Genomic DNA, 26,003 nt, shown 5'->3' with positions numbered 1-26,003 from the left:
CTCAGGAAGCTGGAACAGCAACAGAAGAACAGGCCTAATCCTTGCACGAGAAAGCAGTTGATAACGATTAGAGCAGAGATCAATGAATTAGAAACCAGGAGCATAGTAGAGCAGATCAATAGAACTAGAAGTTGGTTCTTTGAAAGAATTAATAAAATAGACAAACCACTGGCAAGACTTATCCAAAAGAATAGAGAAAGGACCCAAAGTAATAAAATTATGAATGAAAAGGGAGAGGTCACAACCAACACCAAGGAAATAAGAAGGAGTATTAGAAACTTTTATCAACAGCGTTATGCCAATAAATTAGGCATTCTGGAAGAGATGGAGGCCTTCCTGGAAACCTAAAAACTACCAAGACTGAAACAGGAAGAAATTGATTTTTCAAACAGACCAATTAATTATGAGGAGATTGAAACAGTGATTAAAAACCTTCCAAAAAACAAAATGCCAGGGTCTGATGGATTCCCCAGGGAATTCTACCAAACATTCAAAGAAGAAGTAATACCTATTCTCCTAAAGCTATTTCAAAAAATAGAAACAGAAGGAAAGCTACCAAACTCATTCTATGAGGCCAATATTACCTTGATCCCCAAACCAGGCAAAGACGCCACCAAAAAGGAGAATTACAGACTGATGTCCCTGATGAATATGGACGCCAAAATTCTCAACAAGATCCTAGCTAATAGGATCCAACAGTACATTAAAAGGAGTATCCATCATGACCAAGTGGGATTCATCCCTGGGATGCAAGGGTGGTTCGACATTCACAAATCTACCAGGGTCATAGATTATATCAACAAGAAAAAAGCCAAAAATCATATGATTCTCACAATAGATGCAGAAAAAGCATTTGACAAAATACAGCATCCTTTCCTGATTAAAACCCTTCTGAATGTAGGGATAGAGGGTACGTTCCTCAATCTCATAAAAGCCATCTATGAAAAGCCTACAGCAAATATCATTCTCAATGGGGAAAAGCTGGAAGCCTTTCCCATAAGATCAGGAACACTACAAGGATGCCCACTCTCGCCACTATTATTCAACATAGTACTAGAAGTCCTTGCAACAGCAATCAGACAAGAAAAAGGGAGAAAAGGTATCCAAATCGGCAAAGAAGAAGTCAAACTGTCTCTCTTCGCAGATGACATGATACTCTATATGGAAAACCCAAAAGAATCCACCCCCAAACTACTAGAAGTTGTAGAGCAATTCAGTAATGTGGCGGGATACAAAATCAATGCTCAGAAATCAGTTGCATTTCTATACACGAACAATCAGACTGAGGAAAGAGAAATTAGGGAATCCATCCCATTTACAATAGCACCAAAAATCATACGTTATCTTGGAATTAACTTAACCAGAGACGTAAAGGATCTATATTCTAGAAACTACAAATCACTCTTGAAACACATTGAAGAAGACACAAAAAGATGGAAAAGTATTCCATGCTCATGGATCGGAAGATAAACATAGTTAAAATGTCCATGCTACCCAGAGCAATCTATACTTCCAATGTTATCCCGATCAAAATACCAATGACATTTTTCAAAGAACTGGAACAAACAGCCCTTAAACTTGTGTGGAACCAGAAAAGGCCACGAATCACCAAGGAAGTGTTGAAAAGGAAAAACAAAGCTGGGGGCATCACAATGCCGGATTTCAAGTTGTACTACAAAGCTGTGATCACAAAGACAGCATGGTACTGGCACAAAAACAGACTCATAGACCAATGGAACAGAACAGAGAACCCAGAAATGGACCCTCGGCTCCTTGGGCAACTAATCTTTGATAAAGCAGGAAAAAACATCTGGTGGAAAAAAGACAGTCACTTCAATAAATGGTGCTGGGAAAATTGGACAGCTACATGCAAAAGAATGAAACTTGACCACTCTCTCACACCATACATAAAGATAAACTCCAAATGGATGAAAGACCTCGATATGAGGCAGGAATCCATCAAAATTCTAGAGGAGAGCACAGGCAGCAACCTCTACGACATCGGCCACAGCAACCTTTTTCATGACACATCTCCAAAGGCAAGAGAAACAAAAGATAAAATGAAGTTGTGGGACTTCATCAAGATCAAAAGCTTCTGCACAGCCAAGGAAACAGTCAAAAAAACTAAGAGGCAGCCCACGGAATGGGAGAATATATTTGCAAATGACACTAAAGACAAAAGACTGGTATCCGAGATCTACAAAGAACTTCTCAAACTCAATACACGAGAAACAAAGAAACAAATCATAAAATGGGCAGAAGATATGAAGACACTTTTCCAATGAAGACATAGAAATGGCTAACAGACATATGAAAAAATGTTACAAATCATTAGCCATCAGGGAAATTCAAATCAAAACCACCCTAAGATACCACCTCACGCCAGTTATAATGGCAAAAATTGACAAGGCAAGAAAGAACAATTGCTGGAGAGGATGGGGAGAAAGGGCATCCCTCCTACATTGTCGGTGGGAACGCAAGTTGGTACAGCCACTCTGCAAAACCGTGTGGAGGTCCCTAAAAAGTTAAAAATTGAGCTACCCTACGATCCAGCCATTGCACTACTGGGTATTTACCCCAAAGATACAGATGTAGTGAAGGGAAAGGCCATATGCACCCCAATGTTCATAGCAGCATTGTCCACAATAGCTAAATCGTGGAAGGAGCCGAGATGCCCTTCAAGAGATGACTGGATTAAGAAGATGTGGTCCATATATACAATGGAATATTACTCAGCTATCAAAAAGAACAATTTCTCAACATTTGCTGCTACATGGGCGGCACTGGAGGAGATAATGCTTAGTGAAATAAATCAAGCAGAGAAAGACAATTATCGTACGATTTCTCTCATCTATGGAACATAGGAACTAGGAAGATCGGTAGGAGAAGGGGATAAAGAAAGTGGGGGTAATCCGAAGGGGGAATGAAGCATGAGAGACTATGAACTCTGAGAGACAACCTGAGGGCTTCAGAGGGGAGGGGGGTGGGGGAATGGGATAGGCTGGTGATGGGTAGTAAGGAGGGCACGTATTGCATGGTGCACTGGGTGTTATACGCAACTAATGAATCATCGAACTTTACATCAAAAACCAGGGATGTACTTTATGGTGACTAAGATATAATAAAAAAATATTATTATAAAAAAAAAACCCGAGCATGTCGTGTGGACCTGGCGGGCATGATGGCTAAATAAATTAAACCAGACAGAGAAAGAGAAAGACTGCATGATCTCACTTATATATGCAATCTAAAATAGACTCTTCGAAGCAGAGCACAGAACAGTGGGGCCCCTGCGAGGGCTTGGGGCAGGGGTAAATGATGAAGCGATGGTTAAAGGTGGAAAGTTATAATTACACAAGATAAATACGTTCTGGAGATCTATTCTACAGCACAGTGCCTTTAGCTGTTGATACCGTGTTGTATACTTAAAATCGCTAAAAGATGATCTTATGTTAAGTGTTCTTACCACCAACGATAATAATATAACAGCCACACCAAGAAGAACAAAAGGGGTGGTAGGAAACTCTCGGAGGTGATGCCTACATCTACTGTCTTTGATGGCAGTGATGACCTACATCTGCATACACACTCTTCAAGTTGTACACATGAAATACACACAGCTCTACCTATCAATCACACCTCAATAAAATGCACCTCTTTGGTATCACTAATCACAGGTGTAATTTTTATGTTTCTGTGTATGATGGTTAGATGAACTATTCTCTTATTATTTGGCATAAATTCCACAAAAGCAGGGAAGTGTCTTCTTTTTTTATTGTATCCCCCAGGCACCCAACACAGTGCCTAGACAGTAGTTGGGAACTTGGTGAATCACACTGAAATGAACAGAGTCTCTCCCCTTGTGTATCTCTCTCTCTCTCTCTCTCTCTCACACACACACACACACACACACACACACACACACACACACACACGGTTACCATCGTACTCTTGCCGATCAGTGAGCAGTCCCGGGGCAGACCCCCTTAGCTGGATTAGGAGGTGGAGGAGTACCAGCAGTTTTGCGAGACGGCGGCTCTGAGCTTCGGTAAGGTGAAGCAGCATTACTCTCATCAGGGCTAAGATGCTTTCTGAGTCTATGGTAAAGGCTGAGACCCTTGTGCCTTCACACATTCAGTGTCCCTTTGTTACTGCTGATGGTGGGTCCTCAGAATGCTCAGCACCAAGTGCACTGATTCCCTCCCAGACCTCGGGCCACGGTGCCCTCTCCCCACAATAATGGAGCACACTAGTTTCTTAGCAGAGAAGCCAAGGCCAGAAAATGGGATTTTCGATGTCTGTCCCCTCTTGATGTGTTTTCTCACCTTGGATTCACTTCCGTGTTTCTTCTCTGAGTCTCCCAACCCAACCCTGCTAATTACCAACCAATGACTACAACACCTGTGCCTGCGGCTCACTTGCGAGGCAGGGATCTATTGGAGGAGAGCTGGAGCTAACTACTGTACTGTGTATTTCCTTTCTCTTTTCTCTCCTGAATCTGTAAGCTTCCAGACGTCAAGAAAAGCACTCCAGCTGGCCCACAACAGGAGAACGCTTCAGGTAGGCTGCCACTCTCATCCACAGCACGGCGCAAAGCAGTGCTGCCTCCTAAGAACCACACGCTGCCCCGCTGCACCACAGGGGCCAAAAGAGAGCAAAAGCCTACGAAATCTTAACGCAGATACTCCTCTCAGTGGCACAACGGTCTCCTCTAGGGACATGCAAGTTGTTGTCTGGTTTGGTTTGGTTTTGGCCTGCAGCATCTGGGGCGATTTCATAGCCCTGGCAGACTTAGCTCACCTTCCATCCGAAGCGCTCTACTTCCCCCACTGCTCCCCTCTATGTACCACCTAGCTCCTCTCTGCTTTAAACGCCCTGACTGGTTTGTCACCTGGCGAGGATATCAAAGCCGGAGTCTTCACAGAAACGACTTAAAACTTGTAACAGGAACACTGGCTGTGCTATAACAATGAAGATATAACAGCAAATAAAACAGTGACTAAAACGTTATTTGCAAATTATCTAGAGTTTCACCCTTAGGGAAAATGACTTAGGTGGTGTACTCCCTTCCAGACTTCATTCTATGCATTTTTTAAATTATAAGACTGGAGTGGGGAGGTCATCTACACTCTTTTATCTGTTGTTTTGTTTCCGAACATTATACCATAAACTACTGTCCATCACGATAATGATGAGGATACTGACGCTGACGTCCACAAGTATAGACCTTGATAGGAAGCAGATACCCACTTAGTGATGTGCCTAGAGTGACCTGTCACCCCATACTGTTTCATGTACTGAGGAGACATCATGTTCAATCCATACCCAGATCCAGTGTAATCAGATGAAGCTGCTGCACACGTTCACCTGCCTTTTGAGCCAGAGGACATTGGACACTGAGGTGCGTTGCAGTTTAGGGCCAAACCCCACATCTCTTTATGTTTCTCTCTGACCTGGGTACAACCCCAACTCTGCCCTTGCTGGCTAGGTGGCTTTGGGTAAGTTACCTCCCCTCTTAACCTCTACATGTCTCAGTTTCCCGGTCTGTAAAAAGGGACGTTCACCTTAAAAATACCTCCCAGTGTTGCAGTTCCTACTCAATGACTTTTAAAGTTCTATCTGTAGGGAAAGAGCTAAAAACAATGCCAGGCCTATAGTAAGCCTCCTGACGTGTGACCTTCTATTCCTATGTCTCTTTACTTCTGCTTTCTGCTTCTGCCCCTCATCCCTCCCTCCTGCCCCTCCGCTGCCACGACTTCTCTCTTCCTGCCCCTTGTACACCTTCACCTCGCCCTCTCCCCTTCCCTTGCCACTGCCCCTTTCCTCAGACTCCCCCAAAACACTGTTTACCCTCTCCTCATGATGGAGCTCAGAAAATTTTAATACATCGGCCTTTTGTTAAATCAATAATGAACATTTGTGGAAGAGAAAAATCCATGCAATAAAACTGGCCATGTGAAAACTCCATGAGAAAGTCTTACCAATGACAATTTGACTAGTAACAGTTTCATATCTTTCCCAGATTCACATGTGACCATCTGATGCAGGAGAAGTGGATTCAATAGAACTAACAGCAAGAAAAGAAGCCACATGATGAGGTTCTCTGGCCTTTAAATTTCACTCTTTGACATGATTATGCAAATTCACAGACTAGTGTTCTATCCTTATCCAGTGATCACTTGCTTTTCCAACCATTGTACACGACGTATGAACAGGCCATTTGTTCCAATTTCCTACAGAAGTTGCCATTCAGACTTCATAACAACCCAAAGGGAGAGCTGAATACTCGTTATGCTAAGAAAAATACGCCCTCCCCTGTAACACCCTCCCCCAACCCCGACTCGATTCTGGAGTTCCTGAAGAGCTGACGTGATAGTGCCAAGTCCCTCCAGTGAGCCAAAGGTAGTCCTGACACCATCTGTCTGGAACGTGCTTCAGGGAAATGTGGGAACGACAACAGGAACAGCAGCTAGAACTGCCTGACAGCTCACCACATGCCAGGCACTGTCCTGACAGCTTTCCTTGCCTTAATGTAGTCAGTGCTCTAAACTGCCCCAAGAAGTAGCTACCTTTACCACTAACTAGTGTTTCCATGTTGCCACAGGAAACGAGACTCACAGGTGTTAAGGAACTTGCTCAGCGTCACCCAGCTGTAAGTGGTGGACGCACAGGTCTGAAGATGCTGTGGAAAACTCACCCTGCTCTGTATCTGTTCAATCAATGGTTCAAGATCCAATGGTCACTGCAAAAAATTTAGAATAACGGCTAACATATACCACAAACTCGTTTTATAGCATGGCAGTGCGCAGTAAACAGAAACGTGACTTCAACAGCAATCACGTAGACGGGAGCTCGACAGGACTGGATTCAGGAGAATTCTCAGAGCCTCCTTAGTACAGCAGACAGCGCGTCAGTCTCCTAGCTGAAGGTGTTGGGTTTGTGCATCAGAGAAGGCACCACACTGTGGTCGCTTCCGCACCCTCACAATGGAGAGAGAAGCCTGGCGGCAGGAAAAACACGACCATTCCCCTGCTCCAGTAGTTCCCAGACAAGTTGTCCACATGAGTCAGAACCTAGGAACTTTTAAAAAACGCACATGCTGCGATCCACACCCAGTGAATCTCATTTAGTGTGGCCACAACTGTGCCCTAGAATCTGTCATTTTTATCTCTGCCCAGGAAACACTCAAGAACTTTATTAACCCCCTTTGGGAGCAAGCCTGTCTCCAATGTACTGACTTTCTGGACAGACAGGCACAGGAGAAGTCCAGCTTGAAAGCATGCAGGAAGACAGGACATAATAAACATAGTGTGAGAGTCAAACCAGGGGCAGGGCAGAGAATTTTCCGAGAAGACACCATGACCACATTGGCCTTTCTCCCTGAAGGCTTCTGTCTGTCTATCTCAAAACCATTTTCTTCATGGCTGGTGTGGGGGGGGGTGGTGGTGACAGGAGATGACATTTAGATCCCACGATGGCATGGGTTTTCTCGGGGACCATGTGACCCATATGATGTGAGGTTATGTGATCTATTATCCCCACCTCCTCTCAGCCTTCGGTTCATTCTTGCACCCACAGTCCATTCCACGTCAGCCTGGAGCAACCAGAACTTGGGGATAATGTTTTCCCTTCACCTGCCAGAAACCTGCCCCTGACTTTAGAAGACCGTCTCCCTCTTCTCCTTTCAGCTGTCGTCTGTCTGTGATCTCATCTGCTGTCCCAAACAGGACAGTAGCCTCAAGCCCTAGCCCAGCCCCTCACTCTACGGTCCGCACCTGGAAAGGCTTCTCATCCATGAGGAGAACCCCAGGTCCAGGAGCTAAGAACCATGACTACTGCAAAACCATCCTGGGCGCTGACAACCCGTGGCAGTGGTGACCCCTGGAACAAAGCTTTACCTCACACCCCAGCTGTCCCTGAAACATTTTCCCATCACAGTAAGCAGACAGAAGATGAAGGTGCCCGGAATCCTTTCTGGGTGGTAGTGTGCCCTACTCCATGCTGCCACGCTATTTCCTCTGACCAAATGCAGGCAATGACAACACTCCTATCCTTTGGTTGCGAATACGAGGCTTTGGGGGCTTCCTGCATAAGATCATCTTCTTGTGGTTTAAAACCACATAATACATAATATTTACACCAAAATACGGGCGCATTTTGAAAAGCTTAGAGGGCAATTTTGATTGTTGAAATGATGAAACGGAGGTACTGGCATTTAGGAAGGGAAAGTTGTAGGGATGCAAACCTTTTTTGCAGAGACTTCAATACACTGGATTTTCCATAAATGTAACTCTCCTGTAAATTGAGGGAAACTGGCATGTTGTTTTACCTGGAAAGGTACCAATTACCCTTGACCGTTTTGGAAAACACATGAGCGAAAGCCATTCCCTTCCTGGCTTTGAGTCTGCGACCACATGCCAGTATCACTTGATAGCTGCGGCTGTGCACGGAGGAAACGGGATGAGGGCAACCCAAGTGTACGCGCCAGATGGATCTTCTGCAGGATATGCTGGGAAAGGACGGAAAGAATTCACTGGGAGAGGTTCATCCTGTCATCTGCCAGGAGTGGCTGAACAAAACCAGCTTAACTTAACCACACCACTTTGTTTCCACGTCTGTCTCCCTCACCAGACTCTTACCTCCTTCTTGGAAGGTTGGAAACACACCCAGTTCATCTTGGTGTCCTCAGGGCAGAGGACCTGACACTTGACAGAAGGTCAGTCCACACTTGTGGAACGAAGGAAACTGGGAATGGCTGGACCCCATGTCATAATGACGAACCATCTGACAGAACCATGTCCAGGCTGAAGCATGTCAGGCTGCGGAGGGTGGGACACAAGTGCCACGGGTCTCCGTCTTAGGACCCATGAAGCAGGGTAACAGCAGCCTGTGGAACTCATCTCCATTACATCCCTCAGGGGTCCCAGACTTGACCAGTTAAAACAATTCTCACTACCCATAAAAGTCTAACGTAGAAAAAGAGATAACTTACTGCTTAAGTGTGTGTATGAACCTTGTTTTTAGCTGGCCTGAGGCACAAATTCAGGCACAGCACACTCTCTGGTCGGGAAGCAGAAGCTGACCTGAAAGTCTTCCAGGCTGAGGCAGTGTCAGGCTAGTGAGAGCACACACACAGCAAGTGTAATTGCAGAGGGCACACGTGACACTCCTGAAACAGAGTTTACAATTGTTAGGGAGCCCAGAGCTGGACATACACAAATCAGGCGATACAGCTCACCAGGGCTTCCACGTGGCCTCCCACCATGAGACCTTCCCCTCCAGGACTCCCCGTGCACTCGGAATATCCGTCTGAGCCCTTGGTTTCAGAGGGTTGCCTGGAGGCAGTCAGTTCCGAAAGTATGGTCTGTCCCCAACACCAGTTCGCCCTCTTTCTGAGGCAGGAGGTCATGTGGAAGTGCTGTGTGTGCAAAGCCCGAGAGCCGGGGCCATGCCTGCTGTCCCACAGTCAGCGCTCTGGCAGGTGTGGCTGGAGGCTCAGCAGCCAGTTTGCACCAAAGCACTCACAGCCACTTGGCAAGATCGCTCTGTGAGTATTTCTTTAAAAAAAAAAATAGCCCATTTCCAGGAACAGTCTGGACAAACAGAGGTCATTAATGTCTTTGCTTCCCCCCTCTGCCTCTCCCCAGGTGCCAGGTTTGTGTTTTCTCCACTGTTACAAAATCAGTGTGTATAATTCTGAAATGGAACCTTTACGTTTCTTTCTTTATCCTCCACTCTCCTCCAAACCCTTTGTATGGAGGGGCTGTTATCAAAAGGGACAAAAGCATTTTCATAGAAAATCCTACTGCGTAACGACAAAGACTCGTGATCATTAAGAACTGTCAGGATGAAATCCTGAATTTTCAACATTTTCAAAATGGGTTTACATCATCTCCTGTCCCCTTTGTCTCTCTCATTCATGCGGCGACCAGGCTAGAATAGGTCGTTCCCTTGCTGGGCGCAGCTGCATTGAATAGCGGCCCTGCCTCACATCCTGAATCAATTTTCTCGATACATCCAGACGCCAACAGCCACAACGTTCGAAGCCATTTTGAAATCCTCCCTTTTCCCCCTCTCACTGAAAGTTTATCAAAACTGCTAGCAGTAAACTGATACTTACCAGGTGACCACACAGGGGCCAGGGGGCTTCTTGGTTGGAATGCTGGGAGGGGAAGCCACAGCAGCAGTAAGCCAGGTGAAGAAACACCCCCCCCCCCCCCCCCCCCCGTCTTTGCCTCTAGTTTATGGAAAGCTTTTTCCGGCTCAGGGAATGGATTAGATTTGTTTCCTCCCACTTGGGAGGAGACAGCAAGTTAAACTTTCAACATTTTTGGCTGACCCAAAGCTCACCTTTGGGAAGGTCTGTATCCTTTTCCCTGGCCCTGAGAAAATAAAGCCCCAAGTCGTAAGGTGGCTACACTTGCTCCCCTCCTATCACCCAGCATGGCTAAAGCAGCCAAGGCACGCGGTGAGCTAACGCTCCTGGAGGTGGATCTTTTCTTTTTACATTCTGTAAGTAACATTTCCCTCTCAAAACAGTTCAGCTGGTGTTTCATCCCATGGGTATATCCACAGTCACTGGGGCACAAAAGGTTCATCATCTCTACCGCATCACCCTTCCTACTCAACGAAATCTTTCACCATATTTTAGTGAGTCAGGGTGTTCTTGCTAGTGAGTCCCACGGCTACCACCGCTGTTTCCGACGTCCCAAGACCACCCTTGCTTTGGTGACTCCCCAGGAGGGCCCAAAGGACTCAGCATACAGTCATCCTCAGGGCTAAGATTTATTACAGCAAAAGGATACAAAGCAAAATTACCCAGGGAAAAAGGTCCCCTGGGTAACATCTGGAGGAAACCAGTGCAAGCTTCCAAGACTCCTTTCCCAGTAGAGTCATGCTCTTTGTGCCTCCCAGAACAAATCATGACAACTCACACGAAACGTTGTCTACCAGGGAAGCTCATGACTAACACCGTGTCTGAGGTTTGTTTGGGGGCTGGTCACATAGGCACTCTCTGCCTAGCACGTACCAAGATTTTAGAGTTCCAGAAGGAAAGCGGGTGTTTGGCACGAAACATACTGTTTGGACAGTTTAAGAAGAGTAAAGCATCCCGCTCGGGTAGGGAACGGTGGGAAGCCTTCTGAAATTCAAGTTCTCGGATGCAAGGTAAGGGCCAACGTGCTGATCTCTGCAAGGATAGTGGTCTCAGGCCTGCTATGTTAACTCTTCTCTGCACAACACCCAACAACAAAGCTTCAAGATACATAACCAAATCAGACAGAACGGAAGGATAAATGAACAAATCTACAAAGGATAGTTGTAGAGTTCAACACTCTCTCAGTAATCAGAAGGAACAGAAGAAAATTAGCAATATGTGGATGAACGGAACAACACTGTGAACTAGCTGGATGTAAGTGACAAGTACAGAACCCTTCCCATAGCAGCAGCAGGATATGCATTCTTTTCAAGGGCATATGCGAGTTTCACCAAGGTACCCTGCATCCTGGGTCATAAAACAAATACTGCAAGTTATAAAACAGTTGAAATCATACAGAGAACGTTGTCTGAGCAAAAGAGAAAAACTACCAATATGAAAGAAAAAGTGAAGAGGAACATCTCCAAACACAAGGAAATTACACCATACGCTTCTAGACAATCCACGGTGCAGAGGGCAAGTCTCAAGGGCAATTAGAAAATATTCTGGATACTAACCCTTTATCAGATGAACTGAATGGAAATGAAAATACAACATATCCAAATCTGCAGGATGCAGCTACAGCAGCGCCTGGTAGTAAATGTACAGCATCAAATGTTTGTACTAGAAAGAATCAAGGATCCAAATCAATAATGAAAGCCTCGCCCTTTAGAACTAGAAAAAGAAAATAAAAATAAACTCAAAGCAAGTAAATAAGGGAAACAGACATTAGAGCAGGTACCAGGAAAAGAACAGTCCATGAAACCAAAAGCTGGTTCTTTGAAAAGGTCAATAAAATTCATAAATTTCTTTTCTTTAATAATAATTTTGTATTATGTTATGTTAGTCACCATACAGTACATCCCAAGTTTTTGATGTAAAGTTCCATGATTCATTACTTGCGTATAACACCCAGTGCACCATGCAATACGTGCCCTCCTTGATACCCATCACCGGCCTATCCCAATCCCCCACCCCCTTGCCCTCTAAAGCCCTCAGTTTGTTTGCCAGAGTCCATAGTCTCTCATGGTTCATTCCCCCTTCTGTTTACCCCCGCTTCCTTCTTCCCTTTCTTCTCCTACCGATCTTCCTACCTCTTATGTTCCATAAATGAGTGAAACCATAAAATTCATAAATTTCTATCCAGACTGACACAGAAAGATAAGGAAAGATACAACTTAATGCTATGAGCAAAGAAACTGGTAACAGACGCCACAGAAATTGGAAGGATTCTAACAAATAACTCTATGTACCTACATTTGGCAACTTAGATGAAACAAACAATTGCTTGAAAGACACAAACTATTAAAACTCAACCAAAAACAAAAACAAAAACCACCCAGGTAATCTGAAAAACACACATATTATTTAAAAAATTTTATTTTTTAAAAATTTTCAGGAAAGAAATCTCCAGGCCCTGGGACGCCTAGGTCCCTCAGTGGGTTAAGCGTCTGCCTTCTGCTCAGGTCATGATCCCAGGATGCTGGGATCGAGTCCCGAGTCGGGCTCCTTGCTCAGCGGGGAGCCTGGTTCTCCTTCTGCCTGCCACTCTCCCTGCTTGTGGTCTCTCCGTCTCCCTCTCTCTCTCTCTGACAAATAAATAAATAAAATCTTAAAAAAAAAAAAAAAAAGGAAAAGAAAAAGAAAGAAATCTCCAGGCCCTAACGGTTTCTCTGGAAAATCCTACCACACATTTAAGAAGAAATAACAGCAATTCTATACAATCCCTTCAAGGAAATAGAAGAGATGGAATATTTCTTGAATCATTTGATCAGATCAGCATTACCCTGATAACCGAAATCAGGCAAAGACAGTACTAGCAAATCAAATTCAATAATACATAAAAATAATAATACAGGGAGCCTGGGTGGCTCAGTTGGTTAAGCGACCGCCTTTGGCTCAGGTCACAATCCTGGAGTCCCAGGACAGAGTCCCACATCAGGCTCCCTGCTCAGCAGGGAGTCTGCTTCTCCCTCTGACCCTAGCCCCTCTCATGCTCTCTCTCTCATTCTCTCACAAATAAATAAATAAAATCTTAAAAAAGAAAAGAATAATACAACATGACCCAGTGGGGTTTATCCTGGAAATGCAAAGGCAGTGCAGTATTCAAAAATCAATTAATAGGGGCACCTGGGTGGCTCAGTTGGTTAAGCGTCCCACTCTTGGTTTCGGCTCAGGTCATATTCTTAGGGTCCTGGGATCAAGCCTGGCCTTGGGCTCCATGCTCAGCAGGGAGACTGCTTGTCCCTCTCCCTCTGTTCCTCCCCCCCCACTCATGCTCACTCTCGCTCTCACTCTCTCTAAAAATAAGTAAATAAATCTTTTAAACATCAATTAATAGGGGCACCTGGGTGGCTCAGTCGTTAACCGCCTGCCTTCGACTCAGGTCATGATCCCAGCGTTCTGGGATCGAGCCCTGCATTGGGCTCCCTGCTCCGCGGGAAGCCTGCTTCTCCCTCTCCCACTCCCCCTGCTTGTGTTCCCTCTCTCGCTGCCTCTCTCTCTGTCAAATAAATAAATAAAATCTTTAAAAACATTTAAAAATCAATTAATAAATCAATTCTATTAGTGTATCAAAAAAAGAACCACATGATCGTATCAATTCATGCAGAGAAAGCATTTGACAAAATTCAACCGCCATTCATGATAAAACCATTCCACAAACCAGGAACAGAAGGGAGTTTTCTTAACCTGGATATGAAGCATCTTACAAAAATCCCTACACCTCCCATCCTATTTAATGGAGAAACACTACATCCTTTCTCCCTAAGACCAGAAATGAGGCTAGGATATTTACTCTCCCCTCTGTTATTCAATATTTGCTGGAAGTCCTAGCCATTCCAGAAAGGACAGAAAAAACAAAGATCAGGAAGGAGGAAATAAAGCTGTTCCAATTCACAGAAGATAGGATTATGTACATAGACAATCCCATGAAATTAAAAAAAAAAAAACCTTCTAGAACTAACAAGTGTATTCAACGTTGTTGCAGCATACAAGCTCAACACAGAAGGTCAAGCAAGTTTCTACATGCTAGCTATGAACAATTACCTAACAAAACAAAAAGCAGAAGTCACTCACACATAGCATTCACAATAGCGTCCCCCCTCAAACCTAGTGAAACATACACAGGATCCGTATGCCCTAAAGTACAAAAAGCTGAGGAAGGAAGTATAAGAAGGCCTGAACAAATGGAGACACACACTGTGTTCATGGGTTGATAAGGTCAGTAAAATTTAGATGTCACTAGGTCCCAAAGGGATCCATCACTTTATGTTTTTAAAGAAGATTTTATTTATTTCTTTGACACAGAGACAGCCAGTGAGAGAGACAGCCAGTGAGAGAGAGACAAGCAGGGGGAGTGGGAGAGGAAGAAGCAGGCTCCCAGCAGAGGAGCCTGATGTGGGGCTCGATCCCAGAACGCTGGGATCACGCCCTGAGCCGAAGGAAGATGCTTAACGACTGAGCCACCCAGGTGCCCCGGGATCCATCACTTTAATGCAATGCCAATCAAAAATCCCAGTAGGACTTTTTGGAAATATATACTGATTACGAAGTTTAGGTGGAAAGGCAAAAGAACTAGAATCGTCAAATAATTTTGAAAAAGAACATTGGAGGAGTGACACCAATGTTATGATTTACTATGCAGCAACAGCCAAGATTTGGAAACAACCGTGTCCGTGGAGGGATCACTGGGTCATGAAAAATGTGCTAGAGATACACGATGGAATATTATTTGGCCATAAAAAAGAAGAAAATCCTGCCTTTTGCAACTACATGGATGGACCCTGAAGGCTTTATACTGAGATAAGTCAGACAGAGAAAGACAAATACTGTATGTTCTCACATATGTGGAAATTTAAAAAGCAAACTCATAGAAATAGAGATGAGAATGGTGTTTGCCAGAGGTTGGGGGGAACGCTGGTCCTGGGTACAAAATTCCAGCCCTAAGTTATGGGGATCTAATACATATATAGATAGTCTGGTGACGATCATTCACAATATTGTATTAGATATGGAAAGTTAAGAGAGTAGATCTTACATGTTATCACCACAAAACAACAGTCACTATGTGAAGAACAGACTGTTAACTAACTTTACATAGTAAATATGTCACAGTATATACATTATCACATCATCACCTCGTATACCTTAAGCTTACTCGTGTTATATATCGATAGTATCTCAATAAAGCTGAAAAAACAAAATTATCCCCAGTATGCTCCAGTGGGAGCCCTTTCAAGCGATTTTCTGTGTCCTGCTGACATCCGCCAATCCTTCCTTGAACTGTCCCTTATTACTGGTACCACAAGTTGAGCCAGGCTCATTTCTCCTTTTCCTCTGCCATCCCAACATACACACATACGTACGCCTGTATCTATCGATCTATGCATAATGCACACACACGTACCAAAAAGCAGGAGTTTACACGGAGACCTCCAATCCCAATGTAACACCTCAGAATTTGTTTTCTGTTCCCTTCTGTATTTGAAACTCCCTTTTCCAAAAGTGAGAGTCATGTCTCCCAGTATCCTTATACATTTACTGAGTGGATGAATCCCACTGTATAGAAGCCATCCCTCCTGCACAACAGTGGCCCACCCTCACATGCTCTGCTGAACCATTCCCTGACCTTGACGTCCATACACCACTCGAGTTAGAATCCTTGAGCCAGTTACCCTTCTCCCCCATCCAACCCCCAGGGACATCGTCCTCACCACCCTGGGCTCTGTCCCTAACGCAGCCTGCTCCTACGTATGGATGCCCTGCTCACTGTGCCTGGGCTCTGACTCCTCAAGCATGGGATGCCCCTACACACGGACACCTGCCTTGCTCTGTGGCACCGAATGGCTTTAGGGCTCAACTGCTCAGGCACAGAAGAGAAGGGGAAGAAAGGGGAGGGGAAGAGGTCAATCTACCTCAATACGATCAGTTAATTAAGGTGAATTGGGCCAAATCTGGGCAATATCATGAAGCCAGTGCCTTTTTTTCCTCACTGCTCTCCAGCTTTCTCTTCCTGCCTGTCTTCTCTACCCCTGTTCTTTCTCAGTCCTGACCTCCATCAAGTGTATAAAGGTAACGAGGGTCATGATTCCCGTATTATCATTGATATCAGCTGGCTGGCTGACAGCCAGCGTGGATGGCGTCCACCGTGCAGCTCTGACACTCAAGCCCTCTGTCTCTTGCGACGGAGCACAAGGTCTCCCCCTCTTTTAGCAATGTCAGGTGTAAGCAGGAGAGCAGACTCTGTGTACTTCTTGGAACCTTGGGTCCTTTGTCTGTAAAATGGGGATGAAGACCACTTCCCTCACAGGCTGTGGGAGAAACAGAGACACCAACACCAGACACCTTTCGATGAGCTCTGTGGGTCAAAGCCAGCGACGAGGACTTTGACCAGCATCACAGGACTCCTTGATATCCAGCAACACACCCAGGGGATTTTCCCTCAGCACTGCTGCACCTGCTGTACCTTCTGCCTGCAACACTCTAACAATGCAGGTAGGTCCACGGCCTGCTCCTTCACTTCCTCAGTCCTCTGCTCAGTCATTACCGTCTGAGGGAGTCCTTCCCTCATCGCCCTGAATAACAACATGCACCCCACATATTCTTTCCTCTAACCTTTTCTATGTAGCACTTGCCACCCTCTGATGGTCAATATATACTTACTGGCTAACTCTATGAAATGCGAGACTTTGTCAGTTTTGTCCTGTGTTGTATTCCCAACTCCTAGAAAAGTACTCAGGCACACAGCAGGTGATCAGAAAATTCTTGGGGGAAGGTGGTTGGGAGTCAGGACCTTTACACACACTTCTAAGTTGCACAGGTACCCTCCAAGACAGGCACTGGCCCCATTTTATTGATTATGATCCATAGTTAGGCTTCAGGAGACAGGTGACTTGCCCAATGACACAACCAGGATTTGGGGCTCTGGGCCTTGAAATCTTATCTGCCAGGTCCCCAAACCACTAAGGTAAAAGATTTTACTTCCAAGACAGACCCCAAACAGCTCAGATACCCAGAGACGACAAAAACAGATCACTGGACACAGCCTTAAAAAGATTCCGAAAATTTCCGCACAAAGAGCTCACACCTTTGTGCATCACAGCCTCCCCAAGGCAACAGAGATCATACACACTGAGACAATTCCCACACCCCAACAGACCAGCGTCTTCACTCTAGGACACAAATTAAATCTGCTCAGATACGTCACATCCTAGAGGGACTCCCAAACCATGCAGACACCTCCCAAGCTAATACAAAGACCTCCAAAACCAGAAAGACAGAAGTTTAAGTAACTCGGAAACACCACAGAACCCTCAGATAAAGCCCCCACACAAATCAGACAACCTACACCTTGGACACAAGCTCCCAAACCGCTCAGATCCTTTACACCTTAAGACAATGCCCCCCAGCCCAGGCAGCTCAGAGACATCACAGCTTGAAACCCAGATTCACAAACAGCTCGGAGACCTCACATCCTAGGGTGCAGACGCCAACACAGAGATCTCAAACCCAGGGACACCAATGCACAAAAACCTTAGAAAGTGCACCCCCAGGTATACAGGTACACACAGCCTGAAACACCTGATCCCATGGCGTACACAATCCGCTCAGACGGCATATCCCATTCACTCACAATCCCCCCAAAGGCTCAGAAAGATCAAATGTACCCAAACTGCATCCGTACTGACCTATCTATAGCGATACACATCCCCAAACTGCCTGACACACTTTACTTCCTAGGCAGGATCGCCAACTAAGCCCACGGACCTCGCCCTGGACGTTAATTGACTGCATCTGTGGGACTGACGGCGCCGTGCCAGACGCGCCCCACTAGGCTTGTGTTAGGGCTGAACGAGACTGAAAGAGCTCACGTGAAGACGGCACAGTCACCGCGCGCGTCCAGCGCCAGACACCGGCTACCAGCCAGCTGTTGCGCCGAACCTCGCCACCGACTGGGGCAGCATCTTCAGCCCCTCGGGGCAGTCGGTCGGTGAGTAGTTCAACTCGGAGAGAAAAATTCTACCCTCTGAAAGGCCACCGCGCACACGCACGCACACACAAGCACACGCACGCGCGCACACACACACCCACGCACGCACTCACACACAAACACCACACACACCCCTCACTCCGAGCACCAGCTCTGCCATCGTCGTGCCCGTCCCAGCCCAACGACCAATGGGAACTGGGTAGGCGAAGACGGAGGCGGGGACTACGGGGGGTTTATCCGGAGGCACTGTGCGCCCCGGAAGGGTTTACTCCGGCCATCTCGCCGGAACCAGTCACCGCCTAGAAAGTCTCTGACCCCGCCCCCTACAGTGGAGAGCCAATCTGTCTCCCGGTTATTGCCCAGCTGGACCTGACCATGTAGAGACGGAGGGGTGGCATCGGCGAAGTGACTGAAGGCTGCGGCCTCAGACCGGGTGTCCACTCGGGCTCAAATGGGCCAGGAGAATGGAGTGGAGCGTGTGGGGAAGGCCCCGGCGGCGCCATTAGCGCCTCCGCTGGGATCCGTGGCCGACGCCACACGCGGTGTGTAAGCGGACCCACAGAGGTGTCACCTACACAATGGATTATTCCAAAATCGGACGCCCCCTTCTTGGTGGCACCTCCCGGCGTGGACGGTCCTCCTTCCTCGCCCCGGAGAGGTACGTCCGGAGACTCTTCCTGTTCCATCTCGAGCGCCCCTTGGTGGTGCGAACCTGGAATGGCTGGTCGATGCAGATGGCCATGGGCCATTCCAGGCTGGTTGCAAAGGGAGGGAGGACAAAGCCAGGATGCAAACCCCGCAGCTCGCTGCAGTCTTGGACTCGGGAACAAAGCTTCCTAAGCTGAAATTGACCTCCCTCCAGTAGCCACCATTGTACCAGGGAGCGTTACAAGCGTTTTTAATGTGCTGGGCGTTGTGCTGGCTTGTGGCTCCCTGGGCAATGCGGAATGGGTGTAGTGGGGGAACAGGGGCAGGAAAGACAGAGCACCGGACTGGTGTTAGAGGCCTGGTGCGGGGCAGGCCTTTGGTTGCCTCTCAGTAATAGGTCAGAGGGATAGCGGACTCTTGGGTTCTGTTAGGGAAGGGGCCATCTCCCAAGAGCCCCCGAGGACACCCCCGAGAAAGACCGCCGACTTGGTCACCATCCTGTCACCCTTGAACATGTTCCCTAGGAGAATCCTTTAGCCTGTGTAGGTATGCGTCTCATCACAGCCTTGCATTTATTTATTCATGCTCTCATCCATTCATTAATAGGGACACAGGGAAAAAAGAAAACCTTGCTCTCACGGAGCTTACGTTCTATTGGGATCATACAGCACAAAAACGTAAGGAAGTTGTCAGGTTGTGGCAATTGCTGCGATTAAAATTAAATTGGAGAAATGAAATAGAGGGGTCCATTTCTAGAAACAGGTCAAGCAAGGAAGGTCTTGAGCAGACACCTAGAGGAGATGAGTATCTGCAAGAAAAGTATCTCAGACAGAAGTCGGAGCCAGTGGAAAAGCGCGGGAGTGGAAATTTGTCCAGGGTGTATGAGGTTCAGTGAGGAGGCCGGTGTGGCTGGCTCAACATGGCTGAGGGAGAGAGGTAGGAGATGCGGTGGGAGGGGTCAGATCCTGTAGTGACTTCAGGGCCCTGGTGAGGACTTTGATTTACTCTGTTTGAGCCCTGAAGGTTTTGGTTTTGGGGTTTTTCTGTTTGTTGGTTTGGTTTGGGTTTTTTTGTTTTGTTTGTAGTAGAAAAGCCCCTAGGGTTCTTTCAGAGGCCAGAGGCCCAGGGCACCCAGTGTATGGGGAGCAGCTCCTTGCTTGCCCCAAGGGAGAACCTCCCTTCTACCCCTCTGTGGCTGAACACGCCTGCCTTGGAAAGTCCCATAGACCCATGAGCGACCCCCCACGGTTCCCCATGAACATCTATGTCAAAGGATGATAGCCTCAGGAGAGGCCAAGCAAGGGCCCTCTGGCATGAGTGAGGTCCCACACAGGTGGGTGGGCAACAGAGACAAAGTTACAGGCACAAAGAAGCCAGAGAAAGAAGAGCATTAGAGAGCCCAGGACAGAGAGACTCTCTGGCCACACACTGTCCCCACTGAATTAGTGCCCACCGGTGGGCCCCCAGGTCTGCTACGGGATGTCTCCCCAGAGCAAAAGATGTACCTGACATAATAATTCAGCTGCCTGTGGTCTTGGGCCTCAGTCACACTGCCTTGACCTACATCAGGACCCTCTGCCCCTCAGGACAAGGACACGTTTCAGTTATGGGGAGTCTTACGTGTACACATGATTCCTCCCACCCCCTCATGCCCTTGACTGGCCTCCTGCTGAACTCAGTGCCCAAAAATGCTGCAAGGAGGGAAGTGAAGGCAGGAATGTCTAGGTTTGCTTGAGGCTTTGTGCAAATTGATGCACCAAGGTGCTTTCCTCACCTCTCTACCTTCCACCACCACCTCCACATTTCGTACATCAAGAATTGAGCCGGGGAGCAGGGTGTGTGCACGAGAGACAGAGGGACAGACATCCTGAAAGTGAAAGTGAGTTGGTTACAGGGTCCTTGCGGCCCTGGGCAACTCTCGCCCTTCCCCCTTCCTGGTCACTCCCCACCAGGCCTTGCTGTGCTGAGTTCTGCCTGCCTCCTTCAAATAGCTTAAGTCACATCCATTTCCTCCCTCCTCAAGAGCTGACATTGCCCTTCCTCCGTGGGCCTCAGCCCCCTCACGTGCAAATGATGACCTTCTCCTTAGGGGTTGGAGAGATTAACTGAGTTAATACATGTACATAGGTTCGTGACAGGGGTTGGCCCATAGCAGGGATGGGGGTAATGTCAGCAGATATTCCTTTCATCTGCATCGTTACCGTGGGGTCCTAGGAGCTGCATGTGGCTGAGGAAAGGCCCTCCCTGAGGATGGGTACCCTAAGCTTTCATCCCTGTGGTAGCAGGGCAGGCATGGGAGACAGCACAGCAAATGTGAAATCCCAGGCCTAGTGCTAAGCCCTGTGAGAGCGAGGTCCATCCTGCCTTCCTCTCAACCACATTCTCAGATGCAGATACATGAACAGCTCAAAGACCCAACCGTCTGGACAAAGACACCCCCGCCCCACCAAATAGTTCAGAGACCTCATACCCTGGGGTGGAGACGCACAAACCGTTCAGAGAGCTCTCATCCTAGACACCAACCACAAACAGCTCAAGGATGTCACACCTGACAACATAGTCCCAACTGGCTGAGAGGTTTCCTAGTCCTAGTAACAGCTGCCCTTCCACTCAGAGGCCTCACACACCCACTCCCAGAGCCTACAGGCGGCACCTTGTGACACAGAGCCACAAATCTTCAGCTCAGGGCAGCTGTGTGGGCAGTGACAGTGAATCTCTGCTCCATCCACCCTGTGGGGGAGAGGCCTGGTGTCTTGCCGTCCTCGCTGTCTGCAGTCACCACCATGTCATCCGGAAGTCAGGTTCACCCCAGGGCTGGGGAGTTCTCTGGTACTGAAGGGTTCTGAGAGTGACCTCTCAGGGCTGGATCTTGGGGATGCCTGTTATCTGACCCACCCTAGTCACCTCTGGTCACAGTGACTTCTGCATCCTGCCCCTTGGGGTCTTAGGTTGAGTCCTAGATCCACAAAATGAGACCCATGGATCCTGTCATCTCTGCCATCTCTTAGCACCCACTGTAGGCTACAGCATCCTGGAGAATGGAGAGGCCTTTCCTTCTCACTGTCTCTGGCAACCCCCCCCCCCCCCCGCCGAAATCCCTCTGAACAGCCCTGTCCTTTCCCCCAACCCCCTCTTCTGGTGGCAGGTGCTACACCCCTTCTGTCTGCAGACACCTCCGTGCTCTCCTTGCCAGCCACCAGGCATCCCCTTCCACCCCAGGAGCCTCTTTAGCTCCCTCCCCAGCCCTAGTCTCGGGGCCTCAGGTACACCCCGTCTCTCCCATTTTCGTCCTGTCAAGCAGCACCCCAGCTGTGCCTCAGAGCACTCACTCTGGACCTTTCCTGCTCCCTGCAAGTGCACAACATTGTTCAGGATAGAGCTCTTTCCTTCATCCCGCAGGGGTCTGTCATAACGTCCCTGTTAGGGAGGAACTGAAAATTCTCCAGGATGCGGGTGAATCTCCAGCTCCAGACTGGCAGTCCCTGGGCAATTCCCCAGGGCTGAGGGTAAAGGGCAGGTTTTCTGAGAGGAGGAGCTGCGGTGAGTGTCCCATCAGGAGGTGGGATGACACTGTGCAGGGCTGGGTCTGTGAGCACAGAGAAGGGCCCCTGGGAGGGACGGGGGCCGCTTGATCACATTAGTGTTCCCATGGCTGTCCTTATGGGCTTTAGCCTCTGGCCTGCCGTGCCCCAAGGCAGCTGGACAACCCGAGTCTGTTACCTGCTTTGTCTGGGCCTGAGTGGCCTCATTGGTGACCAGGTTTTCTTCTAAGGGGGCCTAGTGAGGATTCAGTGAGCTGGTACCTAAGAAGTTCTTAGGACACTGCAAAATAGTTCAGTGATCACCTAACACTCAGAGCCAGGTGCACAGGGTGCTAGTGGACCCCTAGTGTGATCTCACTACACCCTGCACTGGTGGGCAAGCGTCTTCAGCCCTGTTGACTGGACAGTGGACCACTCTGGAGACTGGCTTGTACTGGTCCTCCAGACCCGCACTACGAATGCCCGCCCTGGACCACAGCGCCTGACCATGTGAGCACAGGCACCGGGTTTGGGGCTCCTTCCCTCTGTGCACGGCAAGAGCCAGAGCTGGCAGTCTTCAGGTGGGCCACCCAGGGCCACCCTGGATTCCTGCCTGCCTCATCCCACCACCAGCCACCTTCCCTTTAGCTGCCTCCTGTGTCATTCAAATGTGTAGGAGGTGGCGTGGCCAAAGTGGGACTGGAGCGGCCCCGTGAGGATGTCCTCGAATGGGTGTCTGCCCGCAGCTGGGCTAGCAGTCTGGGGTGCAAGACAGCATCATCGTCACCTGTGTCAGAGGCTGGGACTAGTCACCCTGCGGTGGGCTGGACTTTATTGCCCCTCCATACACAGTAGTTGTAGTGGTTGTGGTCCATCTCTGTTCCCACAGTGCTAAGTCTTGCACCTCATTCCCAGGACACCCCCAGGAGCTGAGACCTCAGAGGGGCTCTTTCTCACTTAAGTCCTGTGGATCATTCTGGTGGTTCTAATGCTAATGTGAAACTTCAAGATCACCTGTTGGTCTTGTTCAAACATGACTGCTGGGCCCTACCCCTAGAATTGTGATTCGGTAGGTCAGGGGTGGGCCCAGGAATTTTCAGTTCTCACCAGGCTCAGCCTCCCTGCCACACAACTGAGTGGACTCTGATTCCCATCTCCCTCCACCTCATTACTAGTGGACCAGTCCTTTCCTGTCTCTCTCCCTCCTCACCCCATAGCACACCCAGATGAAGAGTCTTATCCCTGGACCCTGAAGGTCTTGATGAGGTCAAATTTGTAAGTGTCTAGTACCCTGCATCAGAGCTCCTGTCCCACGAAAGATGTGAGGATGCTGGTGAACAAGCTTCTCTTCCTCTGGGCCACTGGTGGACGGTATCATGGCAGCATCTGTCGACGTGAAAAAACTTGCAGAGCTAGGCTGGTGAGGACAAGGACTTTTTTTGGTTCCATATCCTCAGTCTCTCTAGTGCCTACATAACGGGTGCTGATTGGATCAGCAATTGCCCTTAAAAGAATGTATAATCAACACCCACATGAACAGAGCTGTATATTCAACGAAGGTAGTAGAATTCAATCAGGAACAACCTCTAATTGTCCATTAATAGTCAGTGATCATTGGATGGTAACTGAAAGTTGAAGGGTTATGTTTTACCATGGAGTGCTCACTGGCCATGGAACCAAATGAGGGGACCAGTCTGTACAGATCAGAGGGATCTTTTCAGGATATGCCAGTAATGGGTGGAGCAGAGAACAAATGGGAAATGCTCACAGTGGGGCTGCGGTGAATGCGTGTGTGTGTGTGTGTGTGTGTGTGTGTGTGTGTGTGTGTAGTTCAAATACAGATAAATATATTTTAAGGAAACACCCAGAACTAACTCCAGGGGTAGGCCCAGGAAGGCACTGATATACTAATGGAATTTTTCACCCTTGGCCCATATTCATATATTATTTGAGTAACTCTATAAAGCAAAGTCATGTGATGAAAACAGTATCTGTTCCACAGAGCATTTGTTTGTGAGGACATCTGGAAGGTGTCCAGGATAAGGGTTCTCAACCTTACATGCCTCAGGGCCAGGCAGTTAATGTGCATCAGAGAACCCAGCTCATCTCAGAGTGTGGAAGAGCAGCCCTTGGGTGTGATATATGTTCCCTGCCCGTCAGCCTCCAGGGTGGGTGCTCATAGCGCCCCCATCTGAGGGTGCATCCCCCAGTGCAGCTACCGCCTACTGTCCTTGGGCAGGAATGAGAGCCCTGCATGGCAAGGAGCTGTTATTTTCCCAGTGAAGCCAGAGGTCTGGGTTCTTGTCATCTGCTGTTGTTGTAAATCATAGAAACAAATTCAATTGACAAAAATTGTGGTTCAGCCTAGGTCTGTATAAGTCATATAGAACAATGTGTATGGGACTGAGATTGGGTCTGAGGGTTCCGTTCCAAGACAGATCTTTCTGAAACCCTTCTGGATCCCTTTCAGAACACAACAAGAGGTCAGGAAATGCTACTGAAATGATAAATGTATGAATGCATCCCAGGTCTTTTTCTCCTCTGTTCTTAGGTCCTGGATAAGTACTCTGATCCCCACCATCTGGAAGGCATCATCACTTGCCCTTTGACCCTTTCATCCTCTTGGTGTGTCTTCCCAGTAGTCACTGCCCACAGCAGCCCACTCTGATTCCTTCTCTGAGCTTTCAGCCCTAGCAGAGCCCCTCCTGGAATGGACCACTCCATGCCATACCCCTATCCCTGACGGTGGTCTGGAATTTGGGTTCTGGTGTTTTCCTGAGTGCCGATCTCAGCTTTTTCTCTTCATATTAGCTGTGTGACTGGGGATCTGCCCTCGCTCTCTCTGTGCCTCAGTCTTCTTCACTGTGAAACAGTGTCAGTCCTCATAGGTTGTAGTGAAAAGCAAATGAGATAATCCCAGCAAGAGTTTTCACAGGGCCTGACACAGAATAAATATGAGGTAAACACTAGCTGGTGTTATTATTGTTTTTGTCATTATTACTGTTTCCAGAGATGCCCTATTTTGACCATCAGTTAATTCTGTTAATAGTCATAACATCCTTGGGAGGTGGTTATTATTATTAATCACTGTTTTACAGATGAGTAACTAATGTACTATGTACCAGCTAACTGTCTTACTCAAGCTCACCAGAGGCAGGAGGGGAGATGTCAACACTTATTCACATGTATGTCTGACCACAGAGCTCCTGCCCATAGCCCTTGGCTGTGCCTTTTCCCACAGCAGTGTCAGTGACAGCAGTAGCTGCTGACATCATAGAGGTAGCCAAAGCTGAGCAAAGACCTTGAAACAAATATGGTCCCCATAACATGAAGTGGAAAGATTAGATACCCAGAGTACTCTCAATCTCAGTCAGTCACTCCTCCCTGTACCTGTCCCGTGGGCTCGAGGATTCATCCTGTGGGTCTTGTTTTCCAGGGGCCTCTTAGCCACTTGCAGGATCGTGTCCAAGGCTGATCCAAGCAACACCTACCTCTCCCTGCAATGCAGGGTGGGACATGCTGAGGTCCCATGTTCTAGGGACCCTCTGCTCCTGGACCCAGATGAACCTTCACAACCTACTTCCTGGCACTCTACCCTCTGAGTGGGTGCAACAGCCCACACTCACCCCTGATTCTGTTAATAGACCAG

The 26,003-nt window shown here is 47.8% G+C and overlaps 1 protein-coding gene and 1 long non-coding RNA gene across 11 annotated transcripts in view; one reads left to right on the top strand and one right to left on the bottom strand.

Moving 5' to 3' along the window:
• The window catches only part of FAM156A (family with sequence similarity 156 member A), a 55,435-nt gene extending 37,097 nt beyond the window's left edge, over positions 1–18,338 (bottom strand). For 4 of the 10 annotated variants that reach the window (XM_045777962.2, XM_087859734.1, XM_087859745.1 and 1 more), the window contains exon 1: positions 18,067–18,338. The gene's annotated coding sequence lies outside the window, so the exon portion shown is untranslated. Of the gene's footprint in view, positions 1–8,992; positions 9,170–10,120; positions 10,222–18,066 lie in introns of those variants that run through there. The other 6 variants (XM_087859741.1, XM_087859743.1, XM_087859740.1 and 3 more) reach the window with 4 other exon arrangements.
• A 113-nt stretch (positions 18,339–18,451) lies between these two features.
• Positions 18,452–25,308, top strand: LOC148106951 (uncharacterized). The gene is made up of 3 exons (XR_015723335.1): positions 18,452–18,843; positions 23,572–23,774; positions 24,906–25,308. It is a non-coding gene; the product is annotated as an uncharacterized LOC148106951 (long non-coding RNA).
• The last annotated feature ends 695 nt before the right edge of the window (positions 25,309–26,003 follow it).

Source organism: Ursus americanus, chromosome X (assembly GCF_024610735.1).
Source record: "Ursus americanus isolate L20-20 chromosome X, mUrsAme1.1.p, whole genome shotgun sequence".
NCBI lineage: Eukaryota > Metazoa > Chordata > Mammalia > Carnivora > Ursidae > Ursus > Ursus americanus.
This window is presented reverse-complemented; position numbering and strand designations above follow the sequence as displayed.